Below are 12,864 nucleotides of genomic sequence, written 5' to 3'. Positions count from 1 at the left end.
GGTTGCCGGGGCTGGTCTCTGCCCGGCATCTCCGGGCTCCTTCCACCCCCCACGAAAAAGATCACCTGGACCTGCGTAGGGAGGGAGGAGCCCTGCGCTTTGTTTCTCCTCTGCCCGCTCTCATAGCCCGAGAAACAGAACCACATGCAGGAGGGTGGTTTCTTTTTAGTACATCCTAGGCATCTGGAGAGAGCAAGCCCGTGCCACCATTCTACAGGTGGGGAAACTAAGACTCCTGGCCAGGNGGCTTCTCTTGGTTCTGGGTCTGCTTTTTGCCCCTGGAGTGATGTGGGAATCTGGAGCCACCGCCCTCCGCTCCAATCCCCGCACTTTGGGGGAAACAAATGAAAAAAGTGTCCACTCTGTACTCCCCTACCCCTCTTTATTAACTGACTTGATTTCTTACAACAAAAGCTTGCTTTAACATAATAAAACAGAAGATGAAAGTATTGCCTGTAAAAAATCAAACTCCTATTAGAACCCTTGCTTTGTTGTGTGGAATGTGGATTTTTCTTGCACAACTCATGCATTTTGAAGGGGAAAATTATGAAGAGGCCTAAGAACAGTTCTTTCTTTCCTTCTTTTTTTTTTTTCTTTTCTTTTTCTTTCTTTCTCCTCTCTCTCTTTTGTTCTTATCTCTACACCTAAATGGGGCTTGAACTCGTGACCCCTAAGATCAAGAGCTGCATGCTCTACTGACTGAGCCAGCCAGGTGCCCCTGAAAACATTTCTGGTTAAGAAAGGCCACTCTTCTCTGAGGCCAAGGCAGATGTGAAGGGAATGGCCTAGTAAAGTTACTGTTTAGCTGAGGAGTTCTTAAACCAGTACATGCTAAACCTGCCCACTACCCCCTCCTCGACCTTTCCTGGTATTTCCCTCAGAGATGTCAAATATGAAAGAGGCTGGCCTTCACACTCAGAAGGGAGAGAAATTGTCCAACTTCAGCAAACAGTGCAATGAAAACATGGTTCTTTATTAGTACATAAGGAGATGTTTAGGTTGAGTCTCAAAAAGAGAGAGAGAAATCCAGATTTCTGTTTGGGCATTTTTATTTCTGGGAGAAAGTTTCCAGAATGACACCAGTTCAGTTGCCCACAAAAATGGCATTGCCATAAAACTATCCCCGCTGATGCCTGAGATTACCTCCAGCAGTTCATTCAGATACATTACACAGCCTCTTTAAATGTCTTCTTAATACCCCAATTCTCTGGAAGGGGCAATGGGAAGAAATAACAGTGTGGGCGCACGTGGGGGTGGGGACTGAAGCCAGTAAAGGGGTAAAGAATGGGGGTGGGAGAGAAAGACAGAATTAGAGTTTTCCCAGGGTCAGCCTGGGGACAGAATTTCATGATCTTTATCTCTAATAGTTAGCAGAACCAACTAGGCAAAGTTAAAAGTTGAGGGGAATAGAAAGATGATGTGGGAGATATACCCTCCTTCTCTTTAGGGTCTTAGTTAATAATAACTGATTTTTGTCTAATGATTTACAAAATGCTTTTACATTGCAAATCCATAGGCTCTGCACACAATCCTACCTGGTCAGTAGGCAAGGTGGGTGTTATTTTGCACCATTTAATAGCTGAGCAAACTGGGAATCAGAGAGATTTCAGGGAGAAACCAAAAGTCACATAGTAAGTAAGGTCTTGACCTCCAATCATATACTTTTTCTTAATTCGCCCTACCTCCCTGACTCTGGCTGAGAAGCTGTATAAACAAGAAAATATAACTAACATAAAACGGTACGGTAAGTATCCAAGCTGGGGGTACAGACAAGTTGATACCAGAGGTCAGAGAAAGGGTGAGAGATCTTCCAGATGTTTGGATCAGTTCAAACTCAGCCTTCAGCCAGGAGCCAAACTCAGTCTTCAGCAAGATTGTGTAACCAATTTGGTCTTTGGAAATGGGTCCTTTGTTCAGCCTGGTTCCTTTTCAACCTCGGGACCCTCTTTAAACTCTCCTGATGGGTGTAATTGGATTTTCCACATATGTCCACTATTTATCAGGAATGCCCTTCTCGAGTGAGTGAGTAGCACCTTTACCCTATTAAAGTGTACATATTTCAGGGGCGCCTGGGTGCCTTAGTCGGTTGAGTGTCCGACTTTCCGCTTAGGTCATGATCTTGCGGTTCGTGGGTNAAATAAAGTGTACATATTTCAAGGGATGCGTGAAACAAGTGTTTTTCAAGCAACCCAAGGCAGAAGTAAAAGCCCCGTTTCCTCTCACATTGCAGTGTGCACATAACCACCCCCTCCAGGTTCCCTTTTTATATTAAGATATCATATGATTTTTATCTTCTATTCACAATAGTTCCCTAGTTGTCTTAATACTAGAGTCACTTTCCTCTCCTCAAATCTTTGAGTAGAACTCTTGTTCCGGAAGGAAGGGCTGGTGCACCCCTATATACCCCTGTGGGTTCATACACCCCAGGCTGAGAAGCCATGTAAGGGAATCTTGGGCCTACAGCTAGAATGTTCCTGCTTTTCAACCACTTCCCCCATATGTGAGCTTTAACCCAAGCCCTACACGGTGATCTGTTTTCATTCGCTAAATACTACCCTGGGTACGTTACCACACAAAAGCAATTATACAGAAAGTTGGTCCTACCCACAAAGATACTCTGAAAGAGGGGTTGATAAAGACCAAAATGTAAGAGAAATACCCCTGGATGACTGTAAGAGGTACAGAGCCACAGGACTTAAAAGGAATCCTGAATACGGATCTGCTGGCTTTGTAAGACAAAACAAAATAACGGAAGTGAAAAACACCTCATTTTACAAAGCATCTGGGGCTCGGGGAGGTTAAATGACTTGGCTAAGGTCACCATCAGTTTATGGACAATTCAGGACTAGAACCCATATCGCAGCGTTTATAATATATAGAGCTAAGCAAGAGTAAAAGCTAATACTGTAAATAAATATTTGCATTTCCTAAAGAAAAATGTAAATGACAGGCCATGGAATGGAAAAAGTGAGAGATGGAATTAAATAGAGGCCAAGACAGTAAGTACAGGAGGCTGTACTGGAAGATAAACAGTCAACTAAAGTGGTAGGGACGCCTAAATACAGGGTGGGACATTTAAATGAAACCATTTGGAGTCATGTAAACCGGGACTGACTTCATTATAGCCTCCCTTATGGTACAGAATCGCACGTCAAAACTATTTGCTTTAGTCTCTTGATAAATGTGTTTTCCCCATAGGACCCAAGAGGAGTGTGAGAAAGGTTCAAGTAATCCGGGGGCAGTCTGGACAGAGCCCTTCGAGGCTCAAAGTAAAGTGTGATGGATGGAGAAACCTTTACGAATCTTTTAAGGAAAGAGGGCTCAAAGAGAGACTAAAGAAGATTCTGGCAGCCGCGGTTAGACATCCTACCTCGTTAGACATCCTACCTCGTTAGCCACATCTCACTCTACCAGCAATATTCAAGAGGCCCTTGGTCCTTCCTGCCTCTTTGCACATGCTGTCCCTTCCATCTGGGGCCTTCCCCTTCCCCTATCCCCCTCACACTCCACTCACTCCCTCTTATTCTTCAGGTCCAGATTGTCAGGTCTAACTTCCTCAGAAAAACTTCCGTGAACCTCATTAGCTTCTCGCAACACCCTCTACGTTTTCTTCATAGCTCTCACCACAGTAAGTAGATAATTATGTGTTTGTTAGCATAATTAACTTCCTTAAATGTCTAACTCCACCGTGAGACTGTAAGCTTCCTGAGGGCAGGGACTGTGTGCACTTCATTTACCACTGTGCCTGGAACGGAGTATATGCAGGATAAGCAAACGGCGGGCGGCAGAGGCGGGGAGCCACACAGAATGAGCCCCTGCTCCCCCCACGCTCTCTAGAAGTCAGGCACACTGCGTCTGTCACTGTCTGGACTCAGCTTCAATCACCAGCGTCCGTCCGTTTTGTCTCTGTTTTGTCTCATAGACATGCTTCCTCTCTTTCCATCTCTTCTCTGCCCTGTAAGTCTTTGAAATCTTCAAAGACAACATCTGAGAGAAAAGGAAGGGTGTTTAGGGTCCTGTGACAGGGAGGTCCCCCCTGAACCGAATGGTGGCAGTAGAGGGCAGTGGCACCCTGGGAATAACTTCCAGAAATAGGCTCCTGGTGAGAGTCAGTCTCTCTCTCTCTCCCTCTCTCTCCTCTCTCTCTCTCTCCCCTCTCTGTAGACCAAGCCAGGGTCAGCAGCAGCCCAAAGCCACAAAAACTGACTTTAAAAGTCCTCCTAAGAGCTGCATCTTTCGACTCCCCCAAAACAATCACGCCTTGTGCCCCAGGACACGGCGCGAGTTCCACACTTAAAGCAGTTTCCACAGAACCGCATTCAGTTGGTTTTAAACTCTGGGGAAAGCTGGCAGCCTCTTTGCGGGTTTAAAAAAAAAAAAAAAAAACTAGGTAGAGGGACAATTAAACCTTTATGGGCCCCAGAATGTACCTATGCAGACATAAATAAGGATCCTTCTTCATCACCAGAGAGAATCCACTTTTTGGCAATAGATACATTTTTCTCCCATCGCAGGACAGAGTTGAGCTCACACCTGAGAGCCTTTAGGATGAGGGCAGGTGATGGGGGGTCAGCACGAGCAGAGGTACGACTTTGACCATAAGTTCTCAAAATGGACACATTGCAGGCCTTGGGCTCAGCTGGTCTTAAATAAATCACAAACTCCCAAAGCTTCCCCAGAAAGCCGCCCGGATTTTAGGCCAAGAAAATGGTCTTGCTCCCCCCACCCCCACCCCCTTGTGTTACTCTGGGCCAAAATGGTTCATTTGTCAGAGTCCTGACTCCTTTATTCCCACTCTTACAACACAATACAATGCATTCACGTATTTACAGTGCAGTGTCCTTGAATGGTCGGGATGACTTTTTTTTTTTTTAATCCAATAATATCATTAAATGCACCAGGGGGCTAACTTCTTAAAGGGACCTTTGAGTAAACTCTTTTGTTAAGTGAATCAGTCTTTTGTTTTCCAAATCTGAGATTTCACATAAGAGATTTTCTTAAACCAGGCCCACTTTAGATGGTGGCCTGTACATTTTCTTTTGTTTTTCCGTCTTTGGTAAAGACAAGCCCTTCCCGAATAGACATTAGCGGGGAGGGATGAAGGAATCTCAAACACTTGAGAAATAAATCAGTTTCAATCAGTCCTGTCATCCATAATTCTCTCGAACCTCCAGCCTAAAGCAAAGTATAATGATCTCCTGACAAAGAATCCGGCTGCACAGATTTGAAGGCCAGTCTATTTGAAGTCAGTTTCAAAAGAAATGCAGAGAATGGGGTTTGGGAAGAAAAATTATTGTTGATTTTTTTTTTCAGTGAGGCAAAATACATAGCATAATATTTATCATCTTAACGGCCCGGACGTGTACAACCCAGTGGCGTTCAATAAACTAAATTCACAAGGTTGTGTAACCATCCACTGTCTATAGCCAAAAGCTTTCATCACCAACCCCCCTCCCAACAACTCTCCCCACGAAACAGTAAGTCTCCCTCCCCTCCTCCCAGCCCCCTCTTTCACAGCCCATGATAACCTCTATTCTACCTCCTGTCTCAACCAAGAGAGACGGGAAGGTTTTAAAGTCTGGTTTTACTCTAGGGCTTTTCATCCTCCCTTGGTGCAACGGGAGAATGGGGAAAGCGTGGCCGCCCTCTTTTTCTCGTAGACTCTTCCCGCTGGGCCTCCCCNACCCAGGCGTCTAAGAGCTGAAGCGGGAGCTCATTTGAACGGGGGCGAAACAGGCCGAAGCCTCGCAGGAACAAAAGGAGGTCACTGGGTCTGAGTCTCCCTTACGAGCTCAGGAATGGCAAGAATTTTCTGACTTCAATAGTCTGAGGAAGTAAAAACGGGATGGCTAGAGGGCGGTTTTGGTGCCTGCAGCCTGCCTGTAGCCTGCACGTGGCCCCCGTTGAGCACCCATCAGCTACAGCCTTCGGTACCTGAGATCTGTCAGGGCTGAGAGAGATGGGGCTGCACGAAGAGACTTGGGGGGTCCCCTTGGGCACCCTCAAATTCCATGCTTAGAATTTCTTCCATTGAAAAACACTGGCTAAACCACTCATAACCCCTGCAGAATTTACATTTCTTGTACCCGTTGGTGACCAACAGAGGCACACTCAGAATGATTCACATCCTACGGTTTGGGGTTTACTTTGTTCAGGATGCTTAGAAATTCTCAGAGGAGCTAACCTCCCTTGCCACCCCCCCCCCCTTCCCCAACGCACAACTCAGGGCAACTTACGAAATCTGATTCTTAATTGTTTCAAGAAGTACTCAGGGACCCCCCCAGCGTAGCCTCCCCAGTCCCAGGAAATGCGAGCTTGCCAGGGCCCTTAAGGCAACTCGGGCAAAGCGGTTCTGTGGCACAGAGTAAAAAAAAGACAGCCATGGGGTGGTGGAAGGGAAGTCACCTCAAAAGCAGGAGGCCTGAATTCCTTCTGCTGCCCACTTGCTGGTGACCTTGGGTAAGTCACTTTCCAGCCCTGCTCTCATTTCCCTCAAGCGGGTACGAGTGCCCTCCAACTGTGAGAGTCTGTGGGAAAAGGAGAGAGAAACAAGGCTTGTCGGTATCTGGAATTCTGGAATTCCATCAGGGCTGACATTGATGAAGAATGGCTGCAGGGAGGCAGAGGAGGAAATTGGGGGAAAGAGAAGAGTGGATGGTATATTGTAGGTGTGTTTTAGGACAGGAGTTTTGGTTGGATCTTTATGAGAAAATGCTCAACAGGTGGGTCAGAATAAGCAGCTGGAATTGAGGAGAGAGGCTGAGACAAATGGACAAGACTGGAGGCTGGGGTCATGGTTGGGAGATGAAATAGTATTAATAATACCAGACAACATATCAAATCCTTAGCAGGTGCCAGGCTCTTCGGGAGTCTTTCACACACACGGATGTACTATTATGATTCTCACAACACCCTTGCGATGTTGTTAAAAGATGTTGTTTTGGGGCAACTGGGTGGCTCAGTCAGCTGAGCATCGGACTTCGGCTCAGGTCATGATCTCGGGGTTCATGTTCTCCAAGCAGAGCCTGGAGCCTGCTTCAGAGTCTGTGTCTCCTCTCTCTCTGCTCCTCCCCCTGCTCTCTCGCTCTCTCTCAAAAATAAATAAACATTTAAAAAAAGTAAAAGATGTTGTTTTTACGCCTGCTTTACAGCTGAGGAGAACTTAAATATCTGGCTCAAGGTCACACAGGGAATGAGTAGTAAGACAGGGACTTGAACCCAGGGAGTCTGACTTCAGAACCTTGAACCAGTCTTTTATAGGAACCAGTCTAAAAGGGGAGGTGGAGGAACACAAGAGAAAAGCAATGCAGGTCAAAGAACCCTGACAAATACCTATAAGCAGTACTCCTTCCTATTCTCGACCAACTGTGACCTAAAATCAGACCCTGAGAAGATAAAGATGTGGGTCAGAAACAAACCGAGAACCATCCAGGTGTATCTAGCAATGCTGTCCGCTGGTCTGGCTCTGCACATGTTAAATAGCAATCCTGAGCGCTTACCGTGAGCCAGGCACAGTACTAAAAGGTATCACATATATCATCTCATTTAGTCGTCTCACAAATCCCACGAAGAAGGTGCCCATTGTACAGGAGAGGCAACTGGGGTTCCAAGAACCGAAGGCATTGAACCCAGCTAGAAAGTCTCAGGACTAGGAACTCAAAATTCAAGCTTGTGCTTCTGGACCCAGCTCGAGCTGCCTTTCCGGACGGTCCCTCCACAGTCACAGAGTGAAACCAGGGGACATCCTGGCTTGTCTAAGGTTACTCCCTTGAAATCAGTAGCTGGAATCAGTATTTGAAGTCAGTGCTTCTGGAAGCTGCGGAAGGGTTATCAGCTGCCCGGAACCAATGTGTAAGCTTACAATGTGCATACTGGAGTTCACTTAGCCCAGCTAGAATAAATCAGGGGCTCTCCTTTTTGATGCCAGAGACAAGCACAGCGCATTACCACCAGACCCATTTCCAAGGAGAATCCTGATTGGTCTAAAGTAATCCCATCTCCGTGAGGGTGATTGGTTCAGAGAGAGCACGTGACAGGCCCATAAGGCACAATGAGAGGTCAGCTAGAGGATCCATTAGTCTCTTTGGCAGGAGGGAGCACCCTTCCTCCAGACTTTGTCCATCTGCGGTGGAAAGCCGGTAACTGACCCTGACGGCCATCTCCGTGCTCAGAGTCACAAGGAACCTGTGAAGCCCAGACTCCTGCCTAAAATTCCCCAGCTAATCAAGCCAATACATTTCTTATTGTTTAAATCGCTTGGACTTGAGATGCTTACAGTCCCCAGCTCCCACTGGAATGTAAGCAGTGTGAATGCACAGACCCTGACTGTCTCCTCAACGCCAGCCCTCAGTACAGAATTTAGCACAGAGGTATAACTCATTATACAGTTGAGTATGTGAGAGGAGCAATGAAAGACCCTAATATGGGCTCTGAGGATAGTAGCTGGAAAACACTTCTAAAATCTTGAATCAAAGTCTTCTTTCTTCTTATTTTCTTCCTTTCTTTCTCTCTCTTTTTAAAAAATAATCTCTACAGGGGCGCCTGGGTGGCTCAGTCGGTTAAGCGTCTGACTTCAGCTCAGGTCATGATCTCACGGTTCATGTGTTCGAGCCCCACATCGGGCTCTGTGCTGACAGCTCAGAGCCTGGAGCCTGTCTTCGGATTCTGTCCCTCTCTCTCTGTCCCTCCCCTCCTCATGCTGTCTCTATCTCTCTCTCAAAAATAAATAAAACATTTTTTAAAAAATAATCTCTACACCCAATGTGGGGCTCAAACTCCCCACCCGAGATCAAGAGTTACTTGCTCCAGCTCCACCAACTGAGCCAGCCAGGTGCCCCTCGTTTCTACTCTACAGGGAGCAAAGAAGCAAGACTTGCTGGGTTAAGTTATAGTAATTTGCCCTCTTAATTGGGGCAGATACCCTCTAGGGCCTGCAGCCAGAGCCTTCAATCCCCAGTAGGCAAGCATCCCAGAGGGGCTTGGAGGCCACACCCAGTTCAAACTAGAGAACAGGACACCAGGAAGGAGTTGCCCCCACGCTAAATAAAACCAGTGGAGGATAGAAATGGGGACTCGGTAGGAAAGATACAAAATTTTACATTATAAATTTAAGTACAAAAGATCTATGAATGTTGGTTAATATTTACAGTTAGCTGTTTTTCATAACTAGATTATGGGAAATGCATGATCATTATTCTATGGGCCTTTAGAAGGGGGAGCTCCATCTGCACCCCTCTTTGGATATAGGGCTGAGAATCCCCCCACCGCTTCCTTTGCTGGGACACACCTCTCTAAAAATCCAGAATTGCAAAATGAAAGATAAGAAACATCGGTAGACTTCACAACTCCCTTACATTGCATTTGAGTTTCTCGGATGTACTTTCTACAGAAGATTTTAAAATCAAGGTTATTGAGGCATACTTTTCATGATGTGCCAACTTTAAGTATATGGTTTAATGACTTGTCACAAATATATATACCAGGTAGCCACCACCACCACCGCAGTCAAATAGAATACTTCCGTCACCCCTAAAGTTTCCTTGAGCCCATTTGCAGTCAATGCCCATCCTTATCCCAGGCTCCAGCCAACCATTGATCTACTTTCTGTCACTATAGATTAGTTTTACCTGTTCAAAAACTTCAGGTAAGTGGAATTATATAATATGTAGTTGTATTTATCAGATACCCCACACACACTTTTTTAAATGTTCCTTTCTTTTATTTAAAAAAAATTGCTTGGAGGTGTGGTGTGAGGAGGGCACACTTTGAAAGCTTCAGGGAGAACACAGGTTCCAGAAGGAATCACTGGGGCAGAAACACATGGGGGTGTGGAGGGGGTGGTGCCTGGGGGCGGCCGTAAAGTACCACAGACTCGGGGGTAAACAACAGAAATTTATTTTCTCACAGTTCTGGAGACTGGAAGACCAAGGTCAAGGTGTTGACAGACTTGGTTTCTCCTAAGGCCTCTCTCTTTGACTTACAGGTGGTTGGTTGCCTTCTCACTATGTCCCCATATGGCCTTTTCTCTGTGTGGGCACATGACTCGTGTCTCTTCCTCTTTTTTTTGAAGGACACCAGTCCTATTGGATTAGGGTCCCATAACCCTTATGGCCTTATTTAACCTTAATTCCCTCTTTAAAGTCCCTGTCTCCAAATATGGTCAGACTGGTTAGAGCTTCAACATTTGAATTTGGGGACCCACTTCAGTTCACTACAGTAGTCTTTTGTGTCTAATTTCTATGACTCAGCATGACGTCTTTGTGATTCATCTGTTTTGTGGTACTTATTGGTAGTTTTTCCCTTTTTATTGCAGAGTAGTAGTCCATTGTGTGAATATACCACAGTTTGTTTATCTATCTATGATGACTCTTTAGGTTATTTCTAGTTTTGTACTATTATGAGTAAAGCTCCTATAAATATTCTAGCATGTCTTTTTCTGGATATATGTTTTCATTTCTCTTGGGTAAAAACCCAAGAGTGGAACTGCTGGATTATATGGTAAGTATGTTTAATTTTGTAAGAAACTGCCAAACACTTCTCCAAAGTGGTTGCCTCATTTTACATTTCCACCAGCAGTGTACAGAACTTTCAGCTGTCCCGCATCCTTACCAATACTTGGTATTGTTCATCTTTTTTTCTTTAAGACGTTCTAGGATGTAGTGGTTTTCATTTGCTTTTCCTTGATGACTAATAATGTTGAGCACTTTTCATGTGCTTCTTTGTCACCTAGAAGTCTCCTTTCATGAAGTGTCCATGTAAAGCTTTTGCTCATTTTTGAAATTGTGTTTTCTTATTATTGAATTCTAAGAGCTCTTTACATATTCCAATGACAACTTCTTTATCACTTAAATGTTTCACAAACATTTTTCTCCCAGTCTTTGGTTTTTCATTCTCCTAATAGCATCTTTTAGAAAGCAGAAGTTTTTCATTTTGTTTAAGTCTGGTTTATCAATTTTTCTTTAAGGATCATGCTTGCCTTGAATAAAGACAGTTTCACTTCTTCCTTCCTAATATAAACGCCAATTTTTTTCTTGCCTTATTGCACTGGCTAAGCCTTCTAATACAATGTTGAATAGAAGTGACGGGACCATGTATTCTTTGTCTCGTTCCTCATCTTAGAGGGAAAGCATTCAGTCTCACCATTAAGTATGATGATAGCTGTAGGTTTTTCATGGATGGTCCTGATCTGGTTGAGGAAGTTCTTTTCTACTGCTAGTTTGCTTAGTTTTTAATCAGGAAAGCATGTTGTATTTTTGTCAAAAGTTTTTTTCTGCATCTGTTAAGATGCTCATATGATATATTTTGTTAAGATTGTGAAGTATATTAATTTTCTAATGTTAAGTCAATCTTGCCTTCCTGGAATAATTGATTATGATTTTTTTTTTCTTTTTATATATTGTTGGATTTGGTTTGCTGAAATTTTGTTTGGAATTTTTCTCTCTATGGACCTGAGGGATGCTGGTCTATAGTTTTCTTATTGATGGCTTTGTCTAGTTTCAGGATCAGAGTATTAGAATAACACTGGCCTCAGAATGATTTCAGAAGATTCTCTCTCCTTCAGTTTTCTGAATCAGTATAGAATTGGTATTTTGGGTGTGCCTGGTGGCTCAGTCCGTTAGTGTCCAACCTTTGATCTCGGCTCAGGTGGTGATCTCATGGTTCATGAAATCTGTGCTATCAGCACAGAGCCTGCTTGGGATTCTCTCTCTCCCTCTCTCTTTGCTTCTCCCCTGCTTGCTTGCTCCTATGTTTATTTTTGAACTTCAAAAATAAACAAATTAATAATCCTTATATTAAAAAAAAGAACTGATTTTTTTTCTCCTTTAAATATTTGTGAAATTTACCAGTGAAGTTATCTAACCCTGGAGTTCTTTTAGGGAGAAGTTTTAAGCTAGAAATTCAATTTAGATACTGGGCTATTCAGGTGATCTATTCTTATTAAATGAGCTTTGGTAGTTTATCTTTCAAGGAATTTGTCCATTGCACCCAAGTTTTCTAATTGGTATTTATTGTTCACTGTTGACATTGACAAAGTTGCTCACAATATTCCCTTATTATCCTTTTCTCAACCTGTAAAATCTGTAGTGAGGTCACCTCCTTCATTGCTAATATTGGTAATTTGTGTCTCCTCTTTTTTTCCTGATCCATGTGGCTAAAGGTTTATCAGTACGATTGATAGTCTCAATGAACTACCTTTTGGCTTCATTGATTTTCTTCACTGTTGTGCTGCATTATATTTTGTTAATTTCTGCTCTGGTCTTTACTGTTTCATTTCTTCTGCTTATTTTGGGTTTCATTTGCTTTTCTTTTTTCCAGTTCCTTAAGGTGGAAGCTGAGACTATTGACTTGAGATCTTCCAAGCACTGATTTACTGGAGTCCCACGAATTTTGATATGTTGTTTTCATTTTCATTCCATTCAATATACATTCTAGTTTTCCTTTTGTATTTTTATTTGACCATGGGTTATTCAGAAGGGTGTTGTCTAGTTTCAAAATATTTGGAGATGTTCCAAGAATCTTTCTGTTATTGACTTCTAACTTAATTCCATTGTGATGAGAGGACATATTTTTTATGACTGGACCCTTTTAAAATTTATTGTGACTTGTTTTGTAGCCCAGAATATGGCCTATTTTGGTAAATGTTCCATGTGCATTTCAAAAGAATGTACATTCTGCTATTGTTGGATGGAGTGTTCTATAAATATCAATTAGGTCAAGTTGATTGATGCTGGTGTTTTTCTTCTATACCCTTGATTATGTTCTACCTGACAATATCATTTATTAAGAGAGAATATTAAAATCTCCTGCTATAATTGTGATTTGCTTATTTGTCCTTGCCATTCTGTCAGGTTTTGCTTCACATAT

General features: G+C 43.5%; 1 long non-coding RNA gene across 1 annotated transcript; it reads left to right on the top strand.

The window, feature by feature from the left end:
- The first annotated feature begins 6 nt into the window (after positions 1–6).
- On the top strand, positions 7–3,292 carry LOC144224035 (uncharacterized). The gene is made up of 2 exons (XR_013332886.1): positions 7–217; positions 3,199–3,292. It is a non-coding gene; the product is annotated as an uncharacterized LOC144224035 (long non-coding RNA).
- Positions 3,293–12,864: the final 9,572 nt, after the last annotated feature.

Source organism: Crocuta crocuta, unplaced genomic scaffold, assembly GCF_008692635.1.
Source record: "Crocuta crocuta isolate KB4526 unplaced genomic scaffold, BGI_CrCroc_1.0 scaffold132, whole genome shotgun sequence".
In the NCBI taxonomy this organism is placed as follows: Eukaryota; Metazoa; Chordata; class Mammalia; order Carnivora; family Hyaenidae; genus Crocuta; species Crocuta crocuta.
The sequence above is the reverse complement of the archived record's forward strand: the minus strand, read 5'-3'. Positions and strand labels throughout refer to the sequence as shown.